We start from the raw sequence: 10,373 nt of genomic DNA, 5'->3' as shown, positions 1-10,373 counted from the left end.
CTGCAAGAGGTGCCAACACTTTATTTCTTTTCTCTCACACGTGCTCATGTCACCGCCACCAACACAAGAAGTTTTGGACAAATTCTCACAATATTTCCCACATTGTTACTTACCTCAACATCATGAGCTTCTGCGAGGGAGGTGTAGCTAGGTATGTGTTGCGGGGGACCGATGGTCCCCTGCCCCCAATCGTACCTAGCTAGGTATGCGATGCCTCTCGAGCAGAAGCTCATGATGTTATGCATTGTATGAAAAACATTGAGAAAGACTCCATGTTCCTACATGAGAAAATATTTAAATCTTCTTGTGCAAGAAGGGCATTCATTCTCTCTCTCTCTCTCTCTCTCTCTCTCTCTCACACACACACACACACACACACACACACACACACGAGAAAGTGAGCACTGAGAAGGGCCAATCTATGCAAGGCATGTAATGAAGCAAGGGTTCTATTTTTTTATATGGGGTCCATCATTGTATACCATCACCTTTGCTAGTCAAATCGACACAGAAGTAATCTCCGTAATCTTGGCTTGCCTAAATATTATCCCTCTTTCCTTTCTCTCATGCCTACGTATGCGTATGTGTGTATCTTATGCGGGGGTTGTGTGCGCAAAGAGGAAACTGCAGGTTCATAAGAGAACTTGGATATGCCACAGGTCTTGAAAGTATTCGAGGGTGGTGTTGGTCGATTTGAAATTGCCTACCTTTGGCAGAGTATACTTTTGAGAGATAGAAACTAGAATGATGATAATTTGCTTGGTGGTTGGATATGTGTAGTCTGAGTTGCTTGGGTACAACATGTGCAACAGTGGTTTGCAGATTGGGTTCGTTTGTGTGTGTTAACTAGGGGATAGGGGTGTTGTGGAAGCCCTGAGCTATAGAGAGGCAACTATGTCTTCCTCATTTCCCCTCTCCAACGAACTGTAACTATGTTGATTTCAACATAGTTGGGAAGAGGTATGCATAGTTCTACTAGGCACACCTAGTTATTGCGTGTGACCATTCACAGGGCATAGTTATCAATCCAAACAACTGATAACTAGGTCTCGTGTGACCACCACCTAACAAAAACAAGGTGTTTGCAAAGTAGATCTTATGAATGCTCCTGCAACAAAGGAGCTTGCATGCTGTTAATTTTGCGCTAGTGATTCCCCCACACTAAATCACATAAGGTCTTCAATGTTGATTAGCTAGCAATGGGGTCGACGGTGTGGGTTGGGCACAGGGAGCGCGAGGCAAATGTACCAAAAAAAAAAAAGATGAGGTCATTGCCCAACGTGGTGATTTGAACCCACAGATTACCCATTGGTAGGGGAGTGCCTTGACCACATAGGCGCATAACTTTTGATGTCATTCATGGCAAAACATATCATCATACAATAAACACAAACATGCAAAACTTAAAAGTAAACTCGGTCAACAAAAGTAAACTTTGGACAGCATCTGCCAGTGCACGCCGAGTTTGATTTTAGTGCCCTAGTTTTTTTTTTTTTGAGAGAGTAAAACTTTGAAATTACAACACACACACCCAACCCCCGTAGGTGGAGGCAATCCGACTCTTAAGGTGAGTCATCCTAGCCGGGTTAGGGTGGCCATTCCATCATTTGGACTAGGGGAACAACCCTTAAGGGTTACATGTCATACGAGCTGTCAAGGGGGTTTGAACCCAAGACCTTTGACACAAGGGGCTCTTGCTCTACCAACTGAGCTAGCTCTCGTTGACTTCAGTGCCCTAGTTGCTCATCATCGATCCCTTGGCGTTGTCTTCATTGGCTCTGTCTTCATTCAAGACCCCGTGTGATGTAGAGCTAAAACTAGTGTTGGTTGGCAGGGCCAGTGAGTCCTGATTTCATCAGTTGTTTCAATCGCATGATTGGACGTTGACACAGCCCCTTCGTTTTGGTTTTGCGACCTCAAGTCTCCATCATGCAACACCTCTTTCACAATTCTGCTCTTCTCGTGCTCCTTCCATTTGCACTCATCACAATCACAATTGATGCCGCAAATGAGCAGAGACTATCTCTCCCCCCTCTCTGGTGGACCTTCATTGCCGACCTCTCCTTCCCCTCTTCTCTCAATTCCTACTCCCAGCTCGCCCCCATTCTCAGCTCCTCGACCTTCGCCTTCGGCTCGAAGGGCTTTTCCTTTGGATTCCTCAGCCTGTTCCAAACGCCTTCCTCAACCCCGGCCCACATCTCCCTCACCATCTGCTTGGGCGTCCAGCATAGCAGGAGCGCATTCCTCGTTCCTGTCTGGACCACAGCCCCCCTCCGCAAGCAGCACGGCAAAGTACGTGTCAAGCTGCAGGTGGACGACCTCAAGCAGTTGTTTCTTGTAGATGGAGATGGAAGCGTGGTGTGGGAGTTGAGCAATGTACTGGACAGCATGGAAATGCAGAGCAACGGCAATCTGGTGATATTCAATAGTAAATGAGACAATTTGGCAGAGCTTCGAGCACCCAAGTGACTCCCTCTTAAAAGGGCAAAGGATGAGGATGGGAATGGAATTCATGAGCAGCAACAGTATGTATAAGGCAGAAATGCAAGCAGGGGGGCTTGCATACTATCAAGTCTCTGCCAACCCTTGGCCCTTAGTGTATTGGATCTATGCTGCCACTATGACAGTGAATAACTACTTTGGGGACATGGTGGGTGTATTTCATTGGACAAAGACGGCCGGTGAAACTTGCATTGTCTCTCGCTTCTCGTGTATATATATGTTGAGGTTGATGGAGATCAGGTTGTGATTCAAGATGCTTGTACAAACATAAACCTTGTATTAATGCCCAACAGCTCAAAGGATCTGATGAGGTTGGACAATGATGGTGTGGTGAGAGATTACTATGTCCATCACTTACCTAATTCTAGTTATGCAATATCGTCATCAAGGTCAAACCTTACACCCTGCTACAATCCCAATGTTTGTGGAAGCTATGACATTTGCTTTGCGTCCGTTATCTTTGGTACTGCTGTGCGACATAGTTGCAGGTATGGCCTCTCTCTTTGTGTGTGTGTGTGTGTGTGTGTGAGAGAGAGAGAGAGAGAGAGAGTAGGGAGAGATTGTTTGTTATTTGCAACAAAATGTGGAGGACGAGAAGCACGTTTTCTTAGGAGGGAAGAATGTTTTCTTTTTGGCCTTCAGAAGGTCATAGGAGAGTGGGTGGAGAATTGATGCACTTTCTGGACCGTTGATTAAGAATCACGAAGACACATGTCAATTGAGCTTGTTTTGTAATGTATATGAGTCTTTCCATCATTATACATTGGTTCATTCTTTAAATGTACAATTGACTTTTTTGTTTTATAAAGGTTATATTTTTATTTTATAATATAAATGGGTTTTTTCATTATTGTAATTGATCCCTTTATTTAATGCTCACTTGTTTTTTTTTCTTTTTAAATTTTTGTTTAGTTTATAAGTTTTATAAAGGTTATATTTTTTTTAATAATATAAGTGTCTCTTTTCATCATTGTAATTTGGTCCCTTTATTTAATGTTCACTTGACTTTATTTTTAAAATCTTTGTTTAGTTTATAAATGGGTCTCTTCATTTAAGGATCCAATGACTTTCTTGTCAATTTTTTGATTTAAAACATACTCTTTTTCTTGTAAACTTTCTTTTCATTCACAAAAAAATTCTAACTAAAAAATTATAAATTGTCCTTAAATGAAAAATGTTTTCGGCACTAAGATTTTTTTTTTGATATGCAAATGTCACCTTATCATTTTAGTGCATGTTTTACTATTAGGGATTAGTATTAAAAAAATTTAATCAATTAAGATTTTTTTTTCAACTTTTTGTTTTGATATGTAAATGTGACCTTGTTACTTTAGTGCATGTATTATTATTAGGGATTAGATTTAAACATTTTTAATATTCATTTCTATCATAAAGATATTATTGATTTCTTTCATTTAATAGTATGCATCGTTTTATTGTGAAATTTGTCAATATTCATTTCTATCACAAAGATTTCTTTCATTTAATAGTGTGCATCGTTTTATTGTGAAATTTATTTTATCGATATATTTATACAACAATTAGATCAATTTCTAAACTCTCACTAATATTTTGTATGCTTTATATTTTCATGAGATCAATTAATATAATACTCATATATAAGTACATACGAAAAATCAAAGATTTTTAGTATAATTTTTTTACCATTGAATTGAATTGTTGAATGTTCTCCATGTGATATTTAAACGTTTTCGGATTTTAATGTGTGTATATGGGAGTGTCCCCCAATCTCTCACTTCGTTGAAGTCGAGGTAGCTCTCTCTCTCTAGGTCGGCATCCTAAATCTTTACCTTGTTTAAAATAACTATCAGCGCAACAAAAGTGTATTTACAACGAGCCATACCTCATGCCTAAATCACATAAATTCGGGGTAAGGGTATCCACGATGTGCAACTCGAGCAGAATTCTGGGTCCCACGGTCGTTAAATCGCTTTAAAAACTAAACTCGAACACTCACTAAAATCTGAACAGGGAGCCAGTCGGACTAGTATTAGAAAAAATCCAGAGTCCAGTGTATTTGTTCTTCATCGTTGTTCATCGTTGATCCCCTTACTCCACCCCATATGCGGGCATGTGTCACTTAGTGCCATGGATACATATAACATCAACAAAAGAACATTGTTGCACACATAAATCACCTACAAAGGGGGCCATCCACAACATTAAAGAGCACGGGGTCTTTAAGACATCCAGGCGGTGGGATCGACAACTATTGATGCGATAAACGAGAGCTGACACATAGAGTCCTAAGGACATGATCGGTCCACAAACGGAAGTAACCAAAGCTTTGAGGAAAGCTTCGAACTTCTCACGAGACAATACTTTTGTGAAAAGATCTGCAAGCATTAGAAAAAATATGAATCCCAAAAGAGCCTTGTAAGGATTCCTAATTTTAGGAGATTAAGATTGAAAATATGTGTGATCTAGGAGACAAAGCCATTGAATGAGGGTATTTTCATAGACTTTTCTTTACGCTGTCATAGGCTTTTTGTAGGTTGAAATAGAGGTTAGGGAGGGAGGATAGGTACATTCTCTCTCTACCTAAAAGAGTGGTGGTCTTTATGACAATAACTACTCTCCTCCCCTTTTTTTGCCACATCATCAACGGCGTCCATAGCCTCAGCCGAAAAAAGCAATTTTTCAAAAAAAAAACTCACTTTTACTCAAAACTTCTGCCCAACTTATATGTATACCCAAAAATCAATTTTCTCTTTCAAAATCTCACTGCTATACCTGCAAAATATCAAACTTTTCACCTTTTTTATTTCACTCCAAAATCACTCTCCTCTCTCTCACTTCTCTCGCTCTCTCTTCTCTCTCCTACTTTTCAGGACATACTCTTCCTCCTTCCCTCTCTCACTCCTCTCCCTCTCTCTTCTATCTCCTACTTTTCAGCACACATTCTTCCTCCTTTTCTCTCCTTGTTGCAGGTCCACGTCATAGCTTTGTTGCGTCCCTCCACTCCATAGCCCTCATTAGGAAATTTCAGAGAGAGAAAAATAGAGCGCGTCCAATGAGCACGAAGGCTACGTTACGTAGGAAAGTACGTGAAAAGACTCAAAAAATAGGAAAATACGATAAAACATTCACGAATCTAGGATTGTAGCATCGTAATTTTCTTCCTTTTACCGAGCTTTTAGGTGCTTGCATGTGGTCCCACTTTTGATATTCTCTTATGGTCATTAACGTACTGGAGGGTGATCATTAAGCCCGCACAAAATATTGGAATTCTAAAACACTTTCCCTCCATTAGAATGCTTTCAAAGTGAATCTCCCTCCACTAAAGCTTTTCTCTGAGAGCTATGGCTTCCACGTCTTCTCGCCCAAGAAGCTCCAGGTGTTTACAGTCTCTCACACTAACAACCAACAGCTGCACTTTGCCTAGAAGGCCAAGTAGTAGCATATCCTCAATTACAATATCAACTTCAATAAGTGCAGAGAACCAATGGGTTGGACAAAGGATAAACAAAGGTTCATGGGTCCTCATGCAACCAAGAAGACCCAAGAGGTCTAGTGGTATCAACGTTTACCGCTCAGCATGGAAGGCCAGAGTGTTGGATTTCAAAGTTGAAATAGGCAAAAGATCTATAAAGAAAGTTTTTGTTCAGCATGTGTTTACCCATCCAGAGGTGATAGCAAACGGTGGAAATGTATCAGATATACATCAACCACGTTGCAATTGTAAGTACTCTTGACATGTTAACTTACTGATATTCTCATTATAACTTTTCTTATATATTTTGCAATGTTTCTCCCGCTTGTTATGAGCAATGTCTCCATTCTTCACAGCTCAATTACATTAGATTTGTCATTTTTACTTATTGATACTCTTAGTTTAACTCTTCTTATATATATTGCAGATGTTTATCCCTCTTCTTATGAGCAATGGGAGCCTGTGGAGTGCATAATAGGCCTCTTCCATGTTGTTCATGCCCACATTGGTTCTCTACAGTATTAAGGGAGGAGCAGCAAAAGACTGGCTGATGAGGGAATATTTTTTTATGACCACTTCTACCAACTCAGCTCAGGGAATAAGAATGGCATGTTGGTGAAAGTGCCTCTACCAACCGATTGGAACACTGTGGACTGGCCAGTTCCCGAGGAAACAATGGTGGAGGCAATGCGAAGTAAGCTCTACAAGGATATACAGAGGTCTCTACATAGCTCTATTCCCACAAAACTGGTTAGAATTGAAAACTTTTGTCCTGTTGCACTCTTCATAGAGTCGTTTCATAGCTACAACATCCGTGTTACGAAAACTATGTTCATGTGCAAGTCATTTCAGCAGTCATCCTGTGACAAACTTCTTGACAGAGGATGGTATGTAAAGGAAGAGATTGGTTTACGGTGCGAGGTCGCGCTTGATACTCTAGTTGTCAAGTACATGGTTGCAAGCCAATCACTGTTACTCTCGTTTTGGTATATGCGATCACAAATGCTCAATGGTAAGTACATTCTTATGGACCAGGTTTCTGCAGGTTTGGAAGATAATCCTGCTGTGGATGTGGAAGTGATTGATAAAGAGCATGGCCTACTGTTGGTGGTTACAATAAGGGAGCTATGCAGTCTTCAGCATTTGCGGCATGACATAATTGAAGAGTCAATGGACAGGGACCTATCAGATTTTTCTTTTTTCCTAGCTGGCCGTAAGGTGATGCGGCGAAGGGAAAAAGATATTTTGTGCAAAGAGTTGGATGGTCGGGTTGAAGTAGTGTCAATGTAACAGATATTCTTGTGAACCCAAGTGTATACAAATGACTTTCAATACATGAAGTTTATTGAGCTCATTTGTCAATTGTGCCTTGTGAAAAAGTGTGCTTGAAATACATTTCTTTATCATGTCAAATCTCTCTCTCTCTCTCTCTCTCTCTCTCTCTCTCTCTCTCTCAATGTTAGACAAGACAAAGACATGATAGAAGAGTCATCTTAATTCATTAGAAAGTACAAACTCGTCCGTGAACAATGGACTGAGATACAATTTCTGTAAGTATGGAATCAGAATGTCTTCAAGGTAAAAATCGAAGGAATGCTCCTCGAAAGAAGGTGGTGAGATAGTTGTTCCCGACGGATTTAGTTCTCCCTTTTCAGAAGTATCATCAATCAGTAGTGTATTAGTTGCATCAAAGAGTACACTGATTTGGCTAAACGGTTTGTACAAAAGAGGTAAGTGTGGTTTTTTAGGGTGGTAGTGGCCCTCAACGGTAACGCATTTTCTTTAATCATACAAAAAGGCAAAATCTGACGTGTGAGCGTCGCATACACTGCAAACTATTGTAACTATTGGCGACAAGTTTTGCCTTTGCATTGAAGACCATATGGCAACTCTGAAGCGCGGAAGAAGAAACTGAATAAATTCCTTGGTTCCTGGACGAACCACGACTCGACAAGTTCCCATCCGAAACGTTTGCAAATCCTCAAAGGGTTCTGTGTCACCGAGAGGCACGCGCATCAGCAGCAATCCATTGACGTCCAAGATAATCAACCTCTGTAAAAGTTGACAAGTACATATTAGTTAGAAGCTGAACATATTTTGCCATACTTGAATAGACATTACCGGAACAACCGTATCTACAGGTAGCAAGGGTCCATATTGGGTCTCTGTAGTGTTGATGTTGTTGTTGCTCTCCTTTGCTTTAGCTTCATCATTCACATCTTCATAGTCATCATTCACATCTTCATCAGGGGTCTCCCCCATGGCTCTTTCTGCCTCATTCAAGGTTTCCTCCAAGGTCTTTTCCTCTCCCTCGGTTGACCGGCTTGCCTCATACATCCTTGCCTGATCCATATCAGTTTGCTCATCCCTAGGCCTGCTTTCCTCATCCATATCCTTTTGCTCATCTATAGGCCTGCTTTCCTCATCTTGGGTTTCAGCCATAGGCTCCTTTGGCTCCTCCACTGGCTGACTTGGCTCTTTCATTGTCTCCTCTAGTTGTACACTAGTACCTTCCATATGCTCATTTGACCTTTCCTCATCCTCGGCTCTTTCATCTTCTGCTGATATGACCCCCTTGGCCCGTTGTGATTCCACTGTATCGGATGCAGGGGTTTGTCGTGGTGGCACGTCATGTATTGTTAGATCAATAGTGCGGTCATCCAAGTCGCTATCTTCAAGCTCTCTGGGGCTAGACATAGTAAGCAGGTGTTGTATTAAACTTACCCGGTATCTTTGCAAATAATCATATGTGTAGTTTTTTAAAGCACTCTGCAAAATTGAAAGACCCCATGGTGAGAATTATTTTATAAACTAAACCAAAACTAACTGAATGCATTGCCAAATGGTTATCTTAGTCATGAAAGGTTTTAATGCAAAGTAGCTTTGCAGGACATATTCTGCATGGAGAAGACATCTCCAGCCGTAAGAATTTCTATCGGTTTGATTTGGGACAGGTACATCTTTGATTGGGGCCTTGTATAGTCCATACCTTCCACATAGCTTGCCATAGGCAAACAACAACCTCTTTATACAACTGCACAAAGCAATGTCAAGATGTTAGCATGAGGCTTCAAATTTACATGGATATCTATAAGAAACACTTTCTGATACAAAACACTTATAGCCTAATTTCAGGGTGGGTTCCTTTTATTGAATTGAACACCCACACTGCTGGTTGGTCAACATCAAGGCATATGAGACTCTAGTGATGGTTGTTCTCATATGGAAAGATGATGACAGTAACTTCCAGCATAGCACAGTGGAGAAACCAACTCTCAAAGGTCCCAGATGGACTGTTCTTTTGTCTAATAATCACTGAAATTTGTGGATCAAGAAGAAACACCTCTATGTGGGTGTGCAGTGGGAGTTGACTTTTGATCAGGCTGCAGAGACTTTACCTGAGTTAGCAAACCTATTATCTGAGTTTTCAAAGCTAGCAAGATAGTAACACTTACTTAAGACAAGCATAGATAATTGTGTCTGAAATCTGAGCATCTGGATTCTGCAATAAATTAATGTCCACTTTTTCCAGAGCTAGCTTTCTGGCTCCATCTACAAATGGTATCTCTGCAAGCAAACCATCCTTCATTGAAAGTAGAGTTTCTTGATTGCTTGCCTCTATGGACAGGATCACATTGCATTCTGTTTGCCTCTGGGACTCCAATGCTACTTTTGCTTTCTCCTTAAGCTCTGCTTCCCTCATGTCCTCTGTTTGGCGAGCAATAGTCTCTGCCCTTGCCCTTGTATTCACATCATGTGTGACATCTACAACTGTGAGTTGTGGCACTAGCTCAGGGGGGTATAACAAAATTTCCCTCATTTTCTTATCCCTGCAGACATTGGGGACCAGTAGTTTGTCATACCTCCACCTTATTCTTTTCAGTGTCTCACTATCTTTGTCCATTATAGTAACCCTGTGGGCATGGGCTGCAACAATGGTGATGTCACTGAAGTACTCCAGTAGGAAGTCCTCTGCTGCTTCTTGTAGAGCCATTAATGCCACCACCTTCCACCTTTTGGTGCCCTAGGTAGCTTCTTCACATATAGACCTCACCATCCTCTGAAAGGGCAGCTTTGGTATGCATAAATCTACACATTTCTGTGCCTTTCTGATTTCTCTGAAAAGTCCCATGCAGGTTTGTAACTTCTTCACCCTTGGACCTTTCAGAATTTTATTGGGTTTTCCAGGTCTTTTCTTTGGGGTTGCAGATCTGCTACTTGCTTTAGCTGCTAATCCTAGTCCCTTGCCTGCCTTCCTTGCAGTGGCTTTTGTTCTAGCCATTTCACTGTATACAAAAAGAGGAGTCTCTCTCTCTCTCTCTCTCTCTCTCTCTCTCTCTCTCTCTCTCCTTCCTTTCTATAGCTTAGCATATTTAAATAGAGAGAGAGTGAGAGACTCCCATTACTAAAGGCGCGC

The 10,373-nt window shown here is 41.0% G+C and overlaps 1 pseudogene across 1 annotated transcript; it reads left to right on the top strand.

The window, feature by feature from the left end:
* Positions 1 to 1,929: 1,929 nt before the first annotated feature.
* On the top strand, positions 1,930 to 7,305 carry LOC147461624 (G-type lectin S-receptor-like serine/threonine-protein kinase SD2-5; annotated as a pseudogene). Its single transcript, XR_015187153.1, has 2 exons — positions 1,930 to 2,990; positions 6,384 to 7,305. The product of XR_015187153.1 is annotated as a G-type lectin S-receptor-like serine/threonine-protein kinase SD2-5 (transcript).
* The last annotated feature ends 3,068 nt before the right edge of the window (positions 7,306 to 10,373 follow it).

The sequence above is a fragment of the Adiantum capillus-veneris genome, chromosome 3 (assembly GCF_014529385.1).
Source record: "Adiantum capillus-veneris isolate H3 chromosome 3, ASM1452938v2, whole genome shotgun sequence".
NCBI lineage: Eukaryota > Viridiplantae > Streptophyta > Polypodiopsida > Polypodiales > Pteridaceae > Adiantum > Adiantum capillus-veneris.
Note: the sequence above shows the minus strand (reverse complement) of the source record. Positions and strands in the feature narration are given on the sequence as shown.